Raw genomic sequence first — 13,262 nt, 5'->3', positions numbered from 1 at the left:
ATGGATGGCCATTTGGACAGCTAGATGACGCTGATGGATGTCAATTAGCATTTAGTCTGTCGTCTGCTTTTTTTTCATCAGCATTTAAATGGTACATTAATTTATGGTGTTTATGATTTTCTCTTTTTCCTTTTCGCTTTCATGATATGATATGAATTTAATTAACACTTTGTTTCTTTGAGCTAAATGGTTATAATTATGTGTTGTCATGACACACGTTCCACATAATGGGGTTCAGTTGAAGATCATTAGCATTATGGAAGAACATATCTTAAAAAAATAAGAATTATTGCAGGTTCCTAGAAATTTCACAAAAATATTTATTTAATAATAATAATTCTTGAACTTAATTCAGTTGAACACATTGTAAATGGGTTTTTCTTAACATCAAACTCTAAATAACTAATACATTCAAAGTAACCTAACTAAATCTCTGTTCAGCACATACAGTATGTGACCCTGGACCACAAAACCAATCATAAGGGTCAATTGTTTCCAAAATTGAGATTTATACATCATCTGAAAGCTGAAGAAATAAGTTTTCCATTGATGTATGGTTTGTTAGGATCGGACAATATTTGGCTGAGATACAACTATTTGAAAATCTGGAATCTGAGGGTGAAAAAAAAAAACTAAATATTGAGAAAATCACCTTTAAAGTTGTCCAAATGAAGTTCTTAGCTATGCATATTACTAATCAAAAAAATAAGTTTTTGATGTATTTACGTAGTAGGAAATTTACAAAATATCTTTATGGAACATGATCTTTACTTAATATTCTAATGATTTTTGGCATAAAAAAAAAAAAAGATCAATAATTTGACCCATACATGTTTTTTTTTTGCTATTGCTACAAATATACCCCATCGACTTAAGACTGGTTTTATGGTCCAGGGTCACATATTAGTATCACAAAATTATTGTTTACCTTACGTAAGGTATGGTGTTGGTAAGCAAGAAAGAGAAATCTGGCCTCCTCAATAGAATTTGCATATTAATTACTTCTCAGTAAAACAACATAATGAACCCTACCTCAATCAGAGCATAAGCTCCATTCTTCACCACACCGGAAACCCTCAAACCACCAGACATAACAAAATTAGTCTAAATCCCAACATGACAGAACATTAAACACTAACAAGTCTCCCCCTTTTCTCATATTGCTCAAAAACACATTAAATAACACTTAATTTCATCATTTATATGCCGTGCAAAGCATGCTGGGAACAAAAAATCCCTTGCCAGGATCAAGTAATGGCAACCAAAAATATTATGTAGTCCCAATACAAATTAATTTAGTAAACCTCTGTTTTTTGTAATTGTAAAAATTAATTGTAAATGACAAAAAAAGACAAACAAGCATTGTTGCATTAGCTCATTTTAATTAATTGAACAAGCAGCAAAATAAGATTTATAAATGTTGAATAAATCTGTATAAATGAAAAAAGAAATAGTCATTATGTACCAAGCACATACATGCATAAAAAAACACATTACCTGAAATGTTTTTTCAATTTTATGAAGGGGTTAAATTAGGGTTAATATTTCGATATGAGAAGTCCTTATGCACGTCGAAAAACATTAAACACTTTCTCCCTCAGAAGATATTACAGTCAGAAACAATATCATCTCTTTAAATATATCACCAAACAGAGGGACAGAAAGATGGAGGATGACAGAGAAAAGGAGGGAGTGACACAGAAAACGAAGGAGTGAATAAATGGAGAAATGCGTTAAAAATCACCTCGAGGCAGCTGATACGGCTGCGGCTCTGACCATCTGCCAAGTCAACCAAAACATCCCCTTTGGTTGGATCCGAGCTGCCAAGTCACAGTGGCCAATTCACCTGTGGACATCTGGGTGGAATGCTCTGGCTGAGCGCCCAGCGTGGTTAACATCAATTACAGATCCTCTTCACAAACATCGGCACAACTGGAGTCACCTCTCTGCAAAGCGAATGAGGCAGAGTGTTTGTGTTCCTGGGATTGAGAAAAAGGATCACAACGCATGGATGAATTTATTAGCACATCACTGGTGGAAAAACATTTGGTGATTCGTCAGTCTCACCTCAGTCAGAGGAAAGGATGAAACAACAGACAGGAAATATGGGCCAAGCTCACTGTACAATATAATAACAGCCGAAAATTTCAGTTTAGATATGACGTGTATAAACATGAAGAAAGATCCAGCTACTTGATTAGTTTCAAACCAATTATGAATAATGAAATAACCACCATTTTCATCATACAAAAAACAACATTAATTTTCATTAACCACTAATAACCATTTTTGTCATTCTACAAAGAACTTTATTGATTTTCATTGACCTTTTTTGTTTTTAAGGCACAAGAGTATACATTTTGGAGTCATGTTACATCCTAAATGTCCTCTTAGTAGTTCTTTCCTATCTCCTTTTTGTTAGTTATGCTTTTTTAACAGTATCCTCCTTTATTGTCTTCCTCCTCATGATGGCCTGTAAATTAGTGGTGGCACAGTGAATTGAGACGTCATCCTGATGTGAGTTGGACAGAACTGCCTTTATTAACACCCTCAGACTCTTGTACTGGATACAGATAACTCTTACATGTTAAAGACTTTCTGTCAAACAAGCTGAGACATTTTGACATATTAGTGGCATCTTAGTTTCTATTTCTGTCACATTGTACTGGAGCCCCACCCACAGTGAAATATAATTGGTCCAAAACCATATTTCTGTACAGTATATGTCCTTAGAAAATTGGATTCTGCCATTCTCAGCCATTTACATGTACAACTGAACCAGAAAAAAAAAACACTTAAAATAGCCATATTCCCATTAGATTTTAATTTGCTTTGACTCCTCCCATACCATAGCTTATACCCTTTACACACATCTCACACACTAAAATACACACACCACATATTTTAAAAACAGATAACATATATAACACAACAAAAAATATATAACCAACAACGGCGACCAACAATAATAAAATCACAAATCATCAGACTGTATTTGACATTTTATGTCCTGTCTCTTTTAAATGGCTGGTAATTTTGTGTGACGCATTTAATGTTTGATCATGGCTTAGTCGCTGTGAGAATATCTACCTTGCAGTTATTAATAATATATACTTATAATGTATAATGTCAATATACCATGCAACAAAACCAAAGTGGGAAAAACATAATCTGTATATCTAAAATAGACTTTTAAAAACATTGTAAAAATACAATTTCTGGTACATTATTTGTCAACATGATCAAATTCTCTACATTGTCAAACATTACAAGAAAATTGTGATTATTTGTATTATTTCAGATTCTAAATGGAAAACACTTTTTGATAGAGCCCAACAGACATGATAATAATAAGTATTAAGAAATATAAAAAGATCTCGCACTTATACCATTCATTGTATGCTATTGGTAAATACTTTGAAAGATGTTCAAGACCAAAACATTTTTGACGTTTGGATGTAACGACAAGAGTAAAAAGCTGCAAAGAGATGAGCAAACAACATCATAAAGTGTTTGCAGTGCTGTGAAAATACATCAGTTGTATTAAGTGCATAGGATAAAGTGTTATCACGACCTTTTCAACACAAAAACAAGGATTTTACAACATAGTTGTTCTACCACCCAACACATTTCATTTTTATTAGAGTCTGCTTTCCAGACTAGTTTTTACATGGGTTTTTAGATTCTGAAAGCTCAGTATATAGGTCAGTTTGAAGTAAAAACCATCAACCCAGTACATAAGTACATATGCATATTTCACTACCTGCCATCTCTCATATGGACAAGCATTTGTTTTATATGAACACATACATAACAAGAGCCGTCACATGTGCCTGTATAGTCACATGTGATAAATTGTACCCAAGACAGAGACTCATAAGCCAAGGAAGAACTATGGCATGTCACTATACATGCACATTGTATGTATATATCTGCATCAGTGTGTTACTTAAACAAATAAATATAGTTCCCAATGATCATATAATGAAATGCACTGTCAGTGACAGCTGTCTAGAATGGGGTTATGCTTTCTCTACATGTTCTCTGAAAGCAATATTTTCATACTGTGCCATTTTCTTTCACTGGCCCTTCCAGCAAATTCTAATATACTTTTAATTAAGGCCTGGACTGTAGTTAATGAACAGACTTGTACCTCTGGGAAAGACGAACTGTTAAAGCTGCTGGGGAGAGGTGGACAAAGAGAGAGAGACTGATCAGCGTCCTGCTTTGAAATACATCTAATTGACTGTGCCAGTTAGAGAGTGCATGTGGGGTTTGAGCTGGAGGGATCACCATTTGTCCTTTCTGTCATTCAGGCCTCAGCTGTTAGCAGCTGCTCAACAACAGCACTCCCATGTTTAAGGTGCTCGAAAGAGAACCAGTCCAGATGAGACGATCACAGATAGACAGCCTGATCGCTGAATCCTGACAAGGAACAGGGGTGGTGGGGGGTGGGGGGGGATTCACTGAGCTTTATCTGCGACCACTGATAGCGTTGTTTGTTTGCACACACTGTGTAAGCATCAAATTCACTAAAGAAAATATCATCAAGCTAGATGTACACATTGATACAAGACCACATACACATGCAAATATAGTGATAAAATGAAGGAAAAATATAAAGGATTCTTACAAGAAAACAAAGTTATTCATTCAAAGGAGGATATCACTTAAAAGGCGCTAAAATATAAAAACTGTCCAAAGGAGTATGGGCTAGAATAGACATAAAAGAAATAGCTGTTGCAAGAATAGAAAAGGACATTTATATATTCTGCATTGAGTTCAAGGAGATTTTACATAGTCTAATATATATACATAAGTATGTATATACTGTTTATTTACATACATACATACATACATTTTTTCCTATTATTTTTTTTTTTATTATTATAATTTTTTGACAAATACTTTTGTTTCAACAAACCAAAGCACTAAATTATGAAAATGACAGTAAAAACACTTAGAATGCAAAATATTTCGATTTCAAATAAATGCTGTTCTTTTGAACTTTCTGTTCACTGAAGAAACCTGAAACTGTGATTATAAGAAATGTTACTTGAGCACCAAATCAGCATATTAGAAAAAAATTCTGAAGGGTCATGTGACACTGAATTGGAGTGATGATTGCTGAAAATAAATAAATACATACATACATACACATACATACATACATACATACATATTACAAAAGAAAGTTATTTTATTTTAAATTGTAAAATGCTTTTTCTAAGTCATACAAAAAAACACTCAACCTGAGGTTAGTACCATTTTATACTTCATGCTAAGGAAAAGCAATGTTTTGCTCTTGTAGTGTTGAAAGAAATGTAACTGCTTTTAACCCCGGGTTAAAAAAGCTTCACTCTCAGTGGAAAACCCCCTTAAACTACAGTGTAACCAAAAAAAAACCCTCAAAATACAGTATATTAAACACTAACAAGTATTCCTTTTCTCATCTTGCTCAAAAACACATCAAATTACACCTTATTTCAAACATTTTCTTGCTCTGTTCAGTCCCACACAAAGCAAAAAAAATCAAATCCCCTGCCCAATTTCTGTTAATTCCAACAGACAAATAATCATGTAGTTCCAACACAAATGGATTTAATAAACTTTCTTGTATTATACTTTTCTATTTTCTTTTATTCTGTTTTATATATTTAAGTGGATTTAACATGTAATAAAACAATGAGTTGTGACAAGAATTGTTTTGTATTAGCGTGTTAAAATCAAGTTAATTAATTATTTTTTTTAGGTTTTTTTTTTTTTTGGTTACTTAAAACTTTGCCCCAACGCAGTCGCATCTTATATCAAATTATTCTGGTCTTATCTTGCCTTAGGGTCTCTGAGCACACATGGTGGATGGTTAAACTATATTATGGATATAGTATGCAGAAGTAGCACAGCAGTTAGTGAATTTGCACCTTGAGTGAATCTGCCACTGACTTTGACAGCTGAACGTGTACCATGGGTCTCTGTTCCTCCCAAAGCCATCATCCTCTCCTGTCCACCCCTGTGTCAAGACTCGACTCTGCAGTGCCAGGTTACAGCTTGCACCAAACATTCCATAAATGATGTGTTCATCAATTAGTCCGTGGTCTTTAGCAGAGCTGTCAAACTGAGAAAATCAATTATGGAAGGTAAGAACGTTACACAAACATTCAAGTCATCAGGTTGAAGGTCTGTAAAAGAGTCATGAGATGAATAATGCACACACACACAAAGACAGCACTACAGACAAAGAATGCTAATAATACACTTGGGAACAAAACTTCACTAACGAACACGACACCTATGTCGCACAAAGGAGACTTTTATGGAAATTGAGCAGAAAACTTTCCTTCTAAATGACTAAATTGCAACACTTGGCATTTTCTGGCAAGACCTCTGCTTTTCTGTGTCACCAGCTGACTCCAAAACAGTTATCTGAATAAAGAATATGACGTAGTCACCATAAAAAAAATATTTGTCCAAAACAAAACAGGAGGGAACAGGAGACAGAAAAGCTGCCGAAGAAAATCATCGCACATTGGCTAAACTCTTCTAATCCATCAGGGAGATGAATAAGTAGGTTAGGTGTTCTACCAAGACCTCGTTTAAATCCACATCCGCCACTTAATGGTGTGCCTAATTACCAGCCTTTGTTGGAGCGCGTGCATCTCCTCATCTTCTCAAGGCTGTTATTCAAATGAAGACTCATTATGATGCCATTTAGGGATTGGTGGGCTGGTGCTATACGTGCTTTGATTTTGATAACCCACCCACCCACATATAGACATAAAGATGCTCATTTCACAATACAGTCGAACTGCACAAATCAATACACTCAGCACCTGTCACATTTTATCATATGTCTTAATTGAAAAGCCGGAGGGAGGGGTGGAAACAAATTGCCATTCAAAGAAGCTTTGATGCATCACCATTAGAGACGCTCTCGCCATGACACCAGGAAAATAAATAAGTCGAGCAATGGTGCCTGAGACGGTAGATCGGAAGACGGTAGACGGACTACTGTGCTATTTACCCCAACCGAAGGGTCCCAAAAAAATTGGTACGGTTTGCTATTTTGGTATCATTTACAACTTGGAAACAATGGAAACAAGACTAATTGTGTACTATACTGTACTGAACTGTACTGCTCGGTGGAAATGAGGCTAATTTCTCAATATTTTAGCTTACTTTTTCAAAACTGTACACACAGTGAACACAATAGCAGTCTATGTGTGCTAAATTGTGGATTATATATATCATTGCCTTGGAACAAAATGCATTTAATAACTAATTTTTCCAATCACATGAATCCTTTTCTCATTCAGACACAAACACCATGAAAACTATGTGAACCAATACAGGCCAATTTGCACATTGACATACTCTTTTTAAAACTGTTACACTTAAATTTCAAAACCTAATCTAATATAAAACTGAATAAAACAGCAATTTGCTACATTTCTACAGTAATACCGTATTTAAATATATTCCAAATCTTTAATAAATAAATACTATCATCAACAGTTAATTGTTGCTGAATACCTACACATTAGTCTTTCAATTTCATTACCATCTATTAGAAAAGGGTACAACTTCCAGTATTTTACAATTGCTAGGACCCATTTCTTAATACTTAGGTCGCTTTTTCAAAACTCTTCATTCTAACCAATTTTTAACTTGGCTCAGCAGATCATCTTACATTGAAAATGCACTTAAACTACCAAGACACTGCATTCATGTCCCAATTCATGTAATTCTTCCATAACACTAGCAAAGGGTGTCACCAAAGATGCATACTTTATTACACATATAAAAATGCAGGGGGGAAAAAAACCTGTAAGAATAATTTTGTAATGTAATGTAAACATGAACATGTAACACATACTGCAGTGAATTCAAAACAGTTGAGAGGTGTCATTCCTGTTTTAAAAAGAAATTTTACAAAAGAAAACATTTAATGCTACCTTCTGTTGGTGGTTTTTAGGTCATTGTTTTATGAATGACAAAGTAAACTTTCCCAGAGTTATTGATTTGAAACGTATAAATTGTTTTAGTAGTTTTAGTGCATTTTGAATGTGAAATTAACAATAGTGCCAAGCTGAAAGAGAACTGTGTGAAGAGTTAAAAAAAAAAAGACCTAAGAATTGAGAAATGGGTTTAAGCAATTATAAAAAACTGAAATGCATTAGTCAGCTTCTACATTTGTCCAGCCTTGGTGTGCAGACACACAAAAAAAGTAAAAAGTCAGATGATACTTTGTGCAGTGGCTACTTTCACCTCAATCAGAGTGGCAGGAGAAGCCTTCAGAGACAATCAAACGCAATCAAGTCAGTGGCAGTGAAAAACCTTTGGGAATCTATGACGCAAATTCCTCCTCATCCCCAACATAAGTGACACTTATGACTGATATTTCTTACAAGAGAATCCATTCGTGGATTCCGTCCCGTTCAATCAGGTAAACCGGACGGGTGTAACCAACCTGCGGGAGAGATAGTGAGGGACATCTAATCAGGACCATTAACGCCACAGAACGGCCTCCGCTGACAAGCAGATGACGAGAGTGGAAAACTCATTTTCCACGTTAGGGCTATCAAATTCAGCGAGCGGCACGCAGAGGCAGAGGTCCGATAGAACATTATCACCTATAAAAACAAAACCAAGTGTTTTTGGATTGCCTCCAAATTGAGTTCAGATGGGTGGGAGCGGAATCCATCAGGGTGCTCACTGGACACTCTGCTCTGAAATGCCATTAGAGCAGCTTAACTCACTCTGCCAGTCATCTGATATCAAACAGGGGAATGGAAGGGGGCATCAGATGTGGAATACACCGTGGCAACAAAACCTCTCTGACACCTCATGGGAATATAAAGAGTAACTGAGCCATAGCACTAATGCTAATGTTTATACCCAGGACTTGCTACACATGCTGGACAGAGACAGGATGTGAGTGAGCACTTAAGAGCAGAGCTTGCATTTGATTTGCGATATTGAATAGCTGCAAAGTTGTTTTGCATGGCTTGCTATAGGACTGACATTTAAATGAGAAAGATTGCCATTCTTTATGCAGAATTCGGTTTCTGATTCTAATCAAACACAGTTGAACCAGCAAATCGATCAATAATACTTGGAAAGAGACAATCATTAGCATTCCCATTCATCTCAATTAAAGTTGCTTTGACACAAATTGACAGTTCTTTTCTGAGATAGTCACCTGAGTCGTAAATGTCATGCAACGATCGCTCTGGAACCAGAGGAAAATGACAGCATGTCAACGCTGATTGGTTGATGGCACCATGAGACGCACAAACCTGCAAAACTTTCACTAATGAGTGTGCTGGGAAAGGAAGCAGACAGGAGAAAATATGTGCAGAAGTGCATTTCATGCTTTTTATTAATTTTAATATATTTGCACATTTGATCATTTATACACTAGCATTTTTATGGCTACATTTATTTGATCAAAAATAAATTTAAACAGGAATATTGTGACATGTAACAATTTAAAATAGATGTTTTCTACTGAAATAAATTTTAAAATGTAATTTAATGTAATGGCAAAGCTGAATTTTCAGCACCCATTACTTCAGTCTTCAGTTTTACATGATTTTTCAGAAATTATTCTAACATGCAAGAAATATTTCTTATTATTATCAACGTTGGTGGAAATAAAACAGTTATGCTGCTTAATATTTTTGTGGAAACTGATACATTTATTCATTATTCTTTGATGGAGAGTAATTTTAATAAGAACAGCATACATTTACAGTCATGATTAAATGTAATAACAGGGTTATGTACAAGTTGTGTTGCTGCAGTATGGGATGAAATTAAAAACTATAGTTTTTCATTTCATCCCATACTGCAGCAACACAACTTGTTCAGTCTGCCTGTGACAATGTATACTTTATCAGAAACTGCAGAATACTCAAAATAATACCATTAAAGTGTAAGTTCAGAGTTTTATTTGTCAAATTCACAACAGCACAGCATACTGCAGTACTTGCTGACAATAAAATGTGCCGTTGCTACCATCACTGCCAGCTAGGAAAAATAACTACTTACTGCACTTGTCAAAGTTTGCATGCTTCATGGCACTGAATCTTTGAAATATATTAGGCTAGATTTTGTTAGAGGCTGTTTGTGTATCAACTAAACAAGAAACATTTTCTTTATTTTGTCTTTGCCACTTACAAAAGGTGTGGCTGGTTGTTCTACACATCTAAATGAGAGATGCCTTTTGACAGAATAGAGCTGTTCAGTCATGTCATCAATTTGCAGGCTGACCCAGAAGGCTAATTCACCATGCATTCCCTCTGGAATTTCTAATAGGTTTTCAAAATAGTAGAAGGAGACTTCTACAGGTCCTTCTCAAAAAATTAGCATATTGTGAAAAAGTTCATTATTTTCCATAATGTAATGATAAAAATTAAACTTTCATATATTTTAGATTCATTGCACACCAACTGAAATATTTCAGGTCTTTTATTGTTTTAATACTGATGATTTTGGCATACAGCTCATGAAAACCCAAAATTCCTAATTTTTCACAATATGCTAATTTTTTGAGAAGGACCTGTATAACATACAGTGATACCTCAAACATGAATTTTGCAAATACATTACTTGCTGAGCATTATGTACTGCACATCCTTGTGGTAGGTACCGCACTTAAAAGCAGTTCTATAATAGTTTTTAAAGCACACAGCAGTTTAAAATTTCAGATTGTGGCATGAGTGTGTAATTTATGTTGTATAAGAAAATGTTTGGTCTTTTCCAGTAAGTTAACCACAGGCCTTCCTTTACTCATAAATGGAAAACCATATTACTAAAACAATTTGAATATCCATGGCTCAAAAATGATCATTCTCTTCTGGGTTTTAGGACTACAAACTAACAGCTTGCAATCAGGCCATTCAGCATTAATTGAAAATCTGAAAATGTAAGTAATTTTATTTGTAATTCTGTTTATACTTTTTTTCAAATTGCATGTTTGTCCTACATACGGGAAACTACAAAAACAGAGTACTGAGATCAGAAACATGGTGAGCATAACATTTTATTATCTTAGCTTTTATTAATATGACATCAATTAGCATTATGGTTGTTTTGTAGTGGTTGTTGATTATAGATCGGTACTATTTACTTTGAATAATACAGCTAAAAAAGAAATGATTCAGTCTCTAGGTTTTACCTCTAGGCATCTGGCCAGCTGTGGAGAACATCTGCACTCTCTGCTGATTTGATTATCCCTCCTGAAAACAGAACAAATCTCCTTATCACGCAGGTTATTTCACAAGACGTGCTCATAGTTTTCGTGGTTACATGCAGAGTGATTGACTACTGAACATCTAAGATTTGGAGACACTGCTAGGGCTAAGCTGCTTAATTTACATGCTCTTACTGATTCCATTAAAATGTCAATACTTAATTGTTTTTGGGTATCGCAGATACTGCATTGTATTGCTCCTACTATAATGGACTGCATTTAGTATTTGACTTGGATGAGGAGCCCCATGTGGATGACCTGAGCTTCAACACATCAATTATCTTCTGTACAGCACCAATAAGATTTTATTTTCACTATTAACCTGTTTATAGCTGTGCCATCACAAGGCTTTTTCTCTGTATTAATATTCATGTACTTGACACTCCAACCTATTTTAAACAGCTTTGAGCAAATCAATTATGGTAATCAATGTTAAATGTAAAAATGTGACGTCCATTTAGAAGGTCACTCGAATGGTCAACTACTAAAAGAAAATCCATTTTTAGGTTCAACTGAGGAATATAAGGACAAACAGATAACATTATATACTTCCATTCAAAAGTATGGGGTCAGTGAAATTTCTTAAAAAACTAAATCAGTACTTTTAAATTAAATAATTAAGTACTGTTTAATTGAATAAAAGTGACAATAAATATTTTACATTGTTACAAGAAAAATATGTCAAATAAATGGCAACACAACTGTGTTCAAGACTGATAATAGTAAGTAATCACAAATCAGCATATTAGAGTGATTTCTGAAGGATCATATAACACTGAAAACTGTATAAATGATGCTGAAAATTCAGCTTTGCCAGCACAGGAATAAATGAAATTTTAAGATATATTAAAATATATTTACATATATTTTAAATTGTAATAATATTTCAGAATATCACCTTTTTATATTCAATTGAGAAATCTGTGTACACTTGTATCAGTCCAATGTGTTACATTTTAATTTCCCTTCATCCAAAATTTAGTCTCAGAAGGGGTTTGAGAAAGGGTATGCATGCCAGTGGAACAGCTGGTATTGCTTATCACAGTCTACTTTGCTCTTGCACTAATTTATAAGAGTAATGCAACACCACAGATTTCTCAGGGAAATGGCAAGATGCTCTGAATAGGCAGATGTGTCTTAGCTAAATCAGTACATTCCATTCTCACACGTCAGTGAACCCAATGCTTGTAGCAAGGTAAAAATTGTCTTCTTTTGTGCAGAAATTAAAATAAAAGAAATAAATTTGCATTGTTTGGAACAAATGGTATAAAATAATACAAAATCTGTGATGGTTGGACAAGTTGACTTTTCTAACCGCAATGAGACATAAATTTTGTCTTAGTAAGAAGGAAGCCCATCTCAAAAGTATTGATTTGTGATTTAATATGAATTGTGTTTTGTTGAATTGATGTGAGCACTATTTCTGACGACCTGCAGGGGCCAAACAATTTTCTGACCTCACTTTAACGAGCCTTCAGATTCACTGCAGCCTCGGTGCACACACACACACACACACACTGAATAAAACATAGACAGAGATGAGGGGAGTCTAACACACACTGACACCCTGTCTCAGATGTAACATTCTTCAATCTTTAACAAAAGCAGCCAATTTAGGGATGCACTGATACCGATACTGGTATCGGGGCCGATACTGTGCTCCTGTACTGCGCTGAGTGGATTGAGTGTGCGGCAGCACAGATGAGCGAGCTTGTCAAGTGAATATCTCACAGACATCACTGGAAAGTTTGTAGTTTGGTCGGATATGTCAAAAGCAAGTAAGTAAAACAATGCACAAGTTACTAAAGTTACTATTGAGAGAGTGAGTGTGCGTACTCATATAATGTATAACGAGTGGTTCCCTGCATTATTTTAGGAAAATGTCTTGTGATTACAGTATTGAGCTGCTGCAATGGAGCAGCTCTAATGTGCCATTAAAATGAACAGTGAAAGTAACAAAAACTGCTACAAATTAAGTGTGGAAATAACTGAAGGAAATATCTGTTTG

Source organism: Cyprinus carpio, chromosome B7 (assembly GCF_018340385.1).
Source record: "Cyprinus carpio isolate SPL01 chromosome B7, ASM1834038v1, whole genome shotgun sequence".
Lineage (NCBI taxonomy): Eukaryota > Metazoa > Chordata > Actinopteri > Cypriniformes > Cyprinidae > Cyprinus > Cyprinus carpio.
This window is presented reverse-complemented; position numbering follows the sequence as displayed.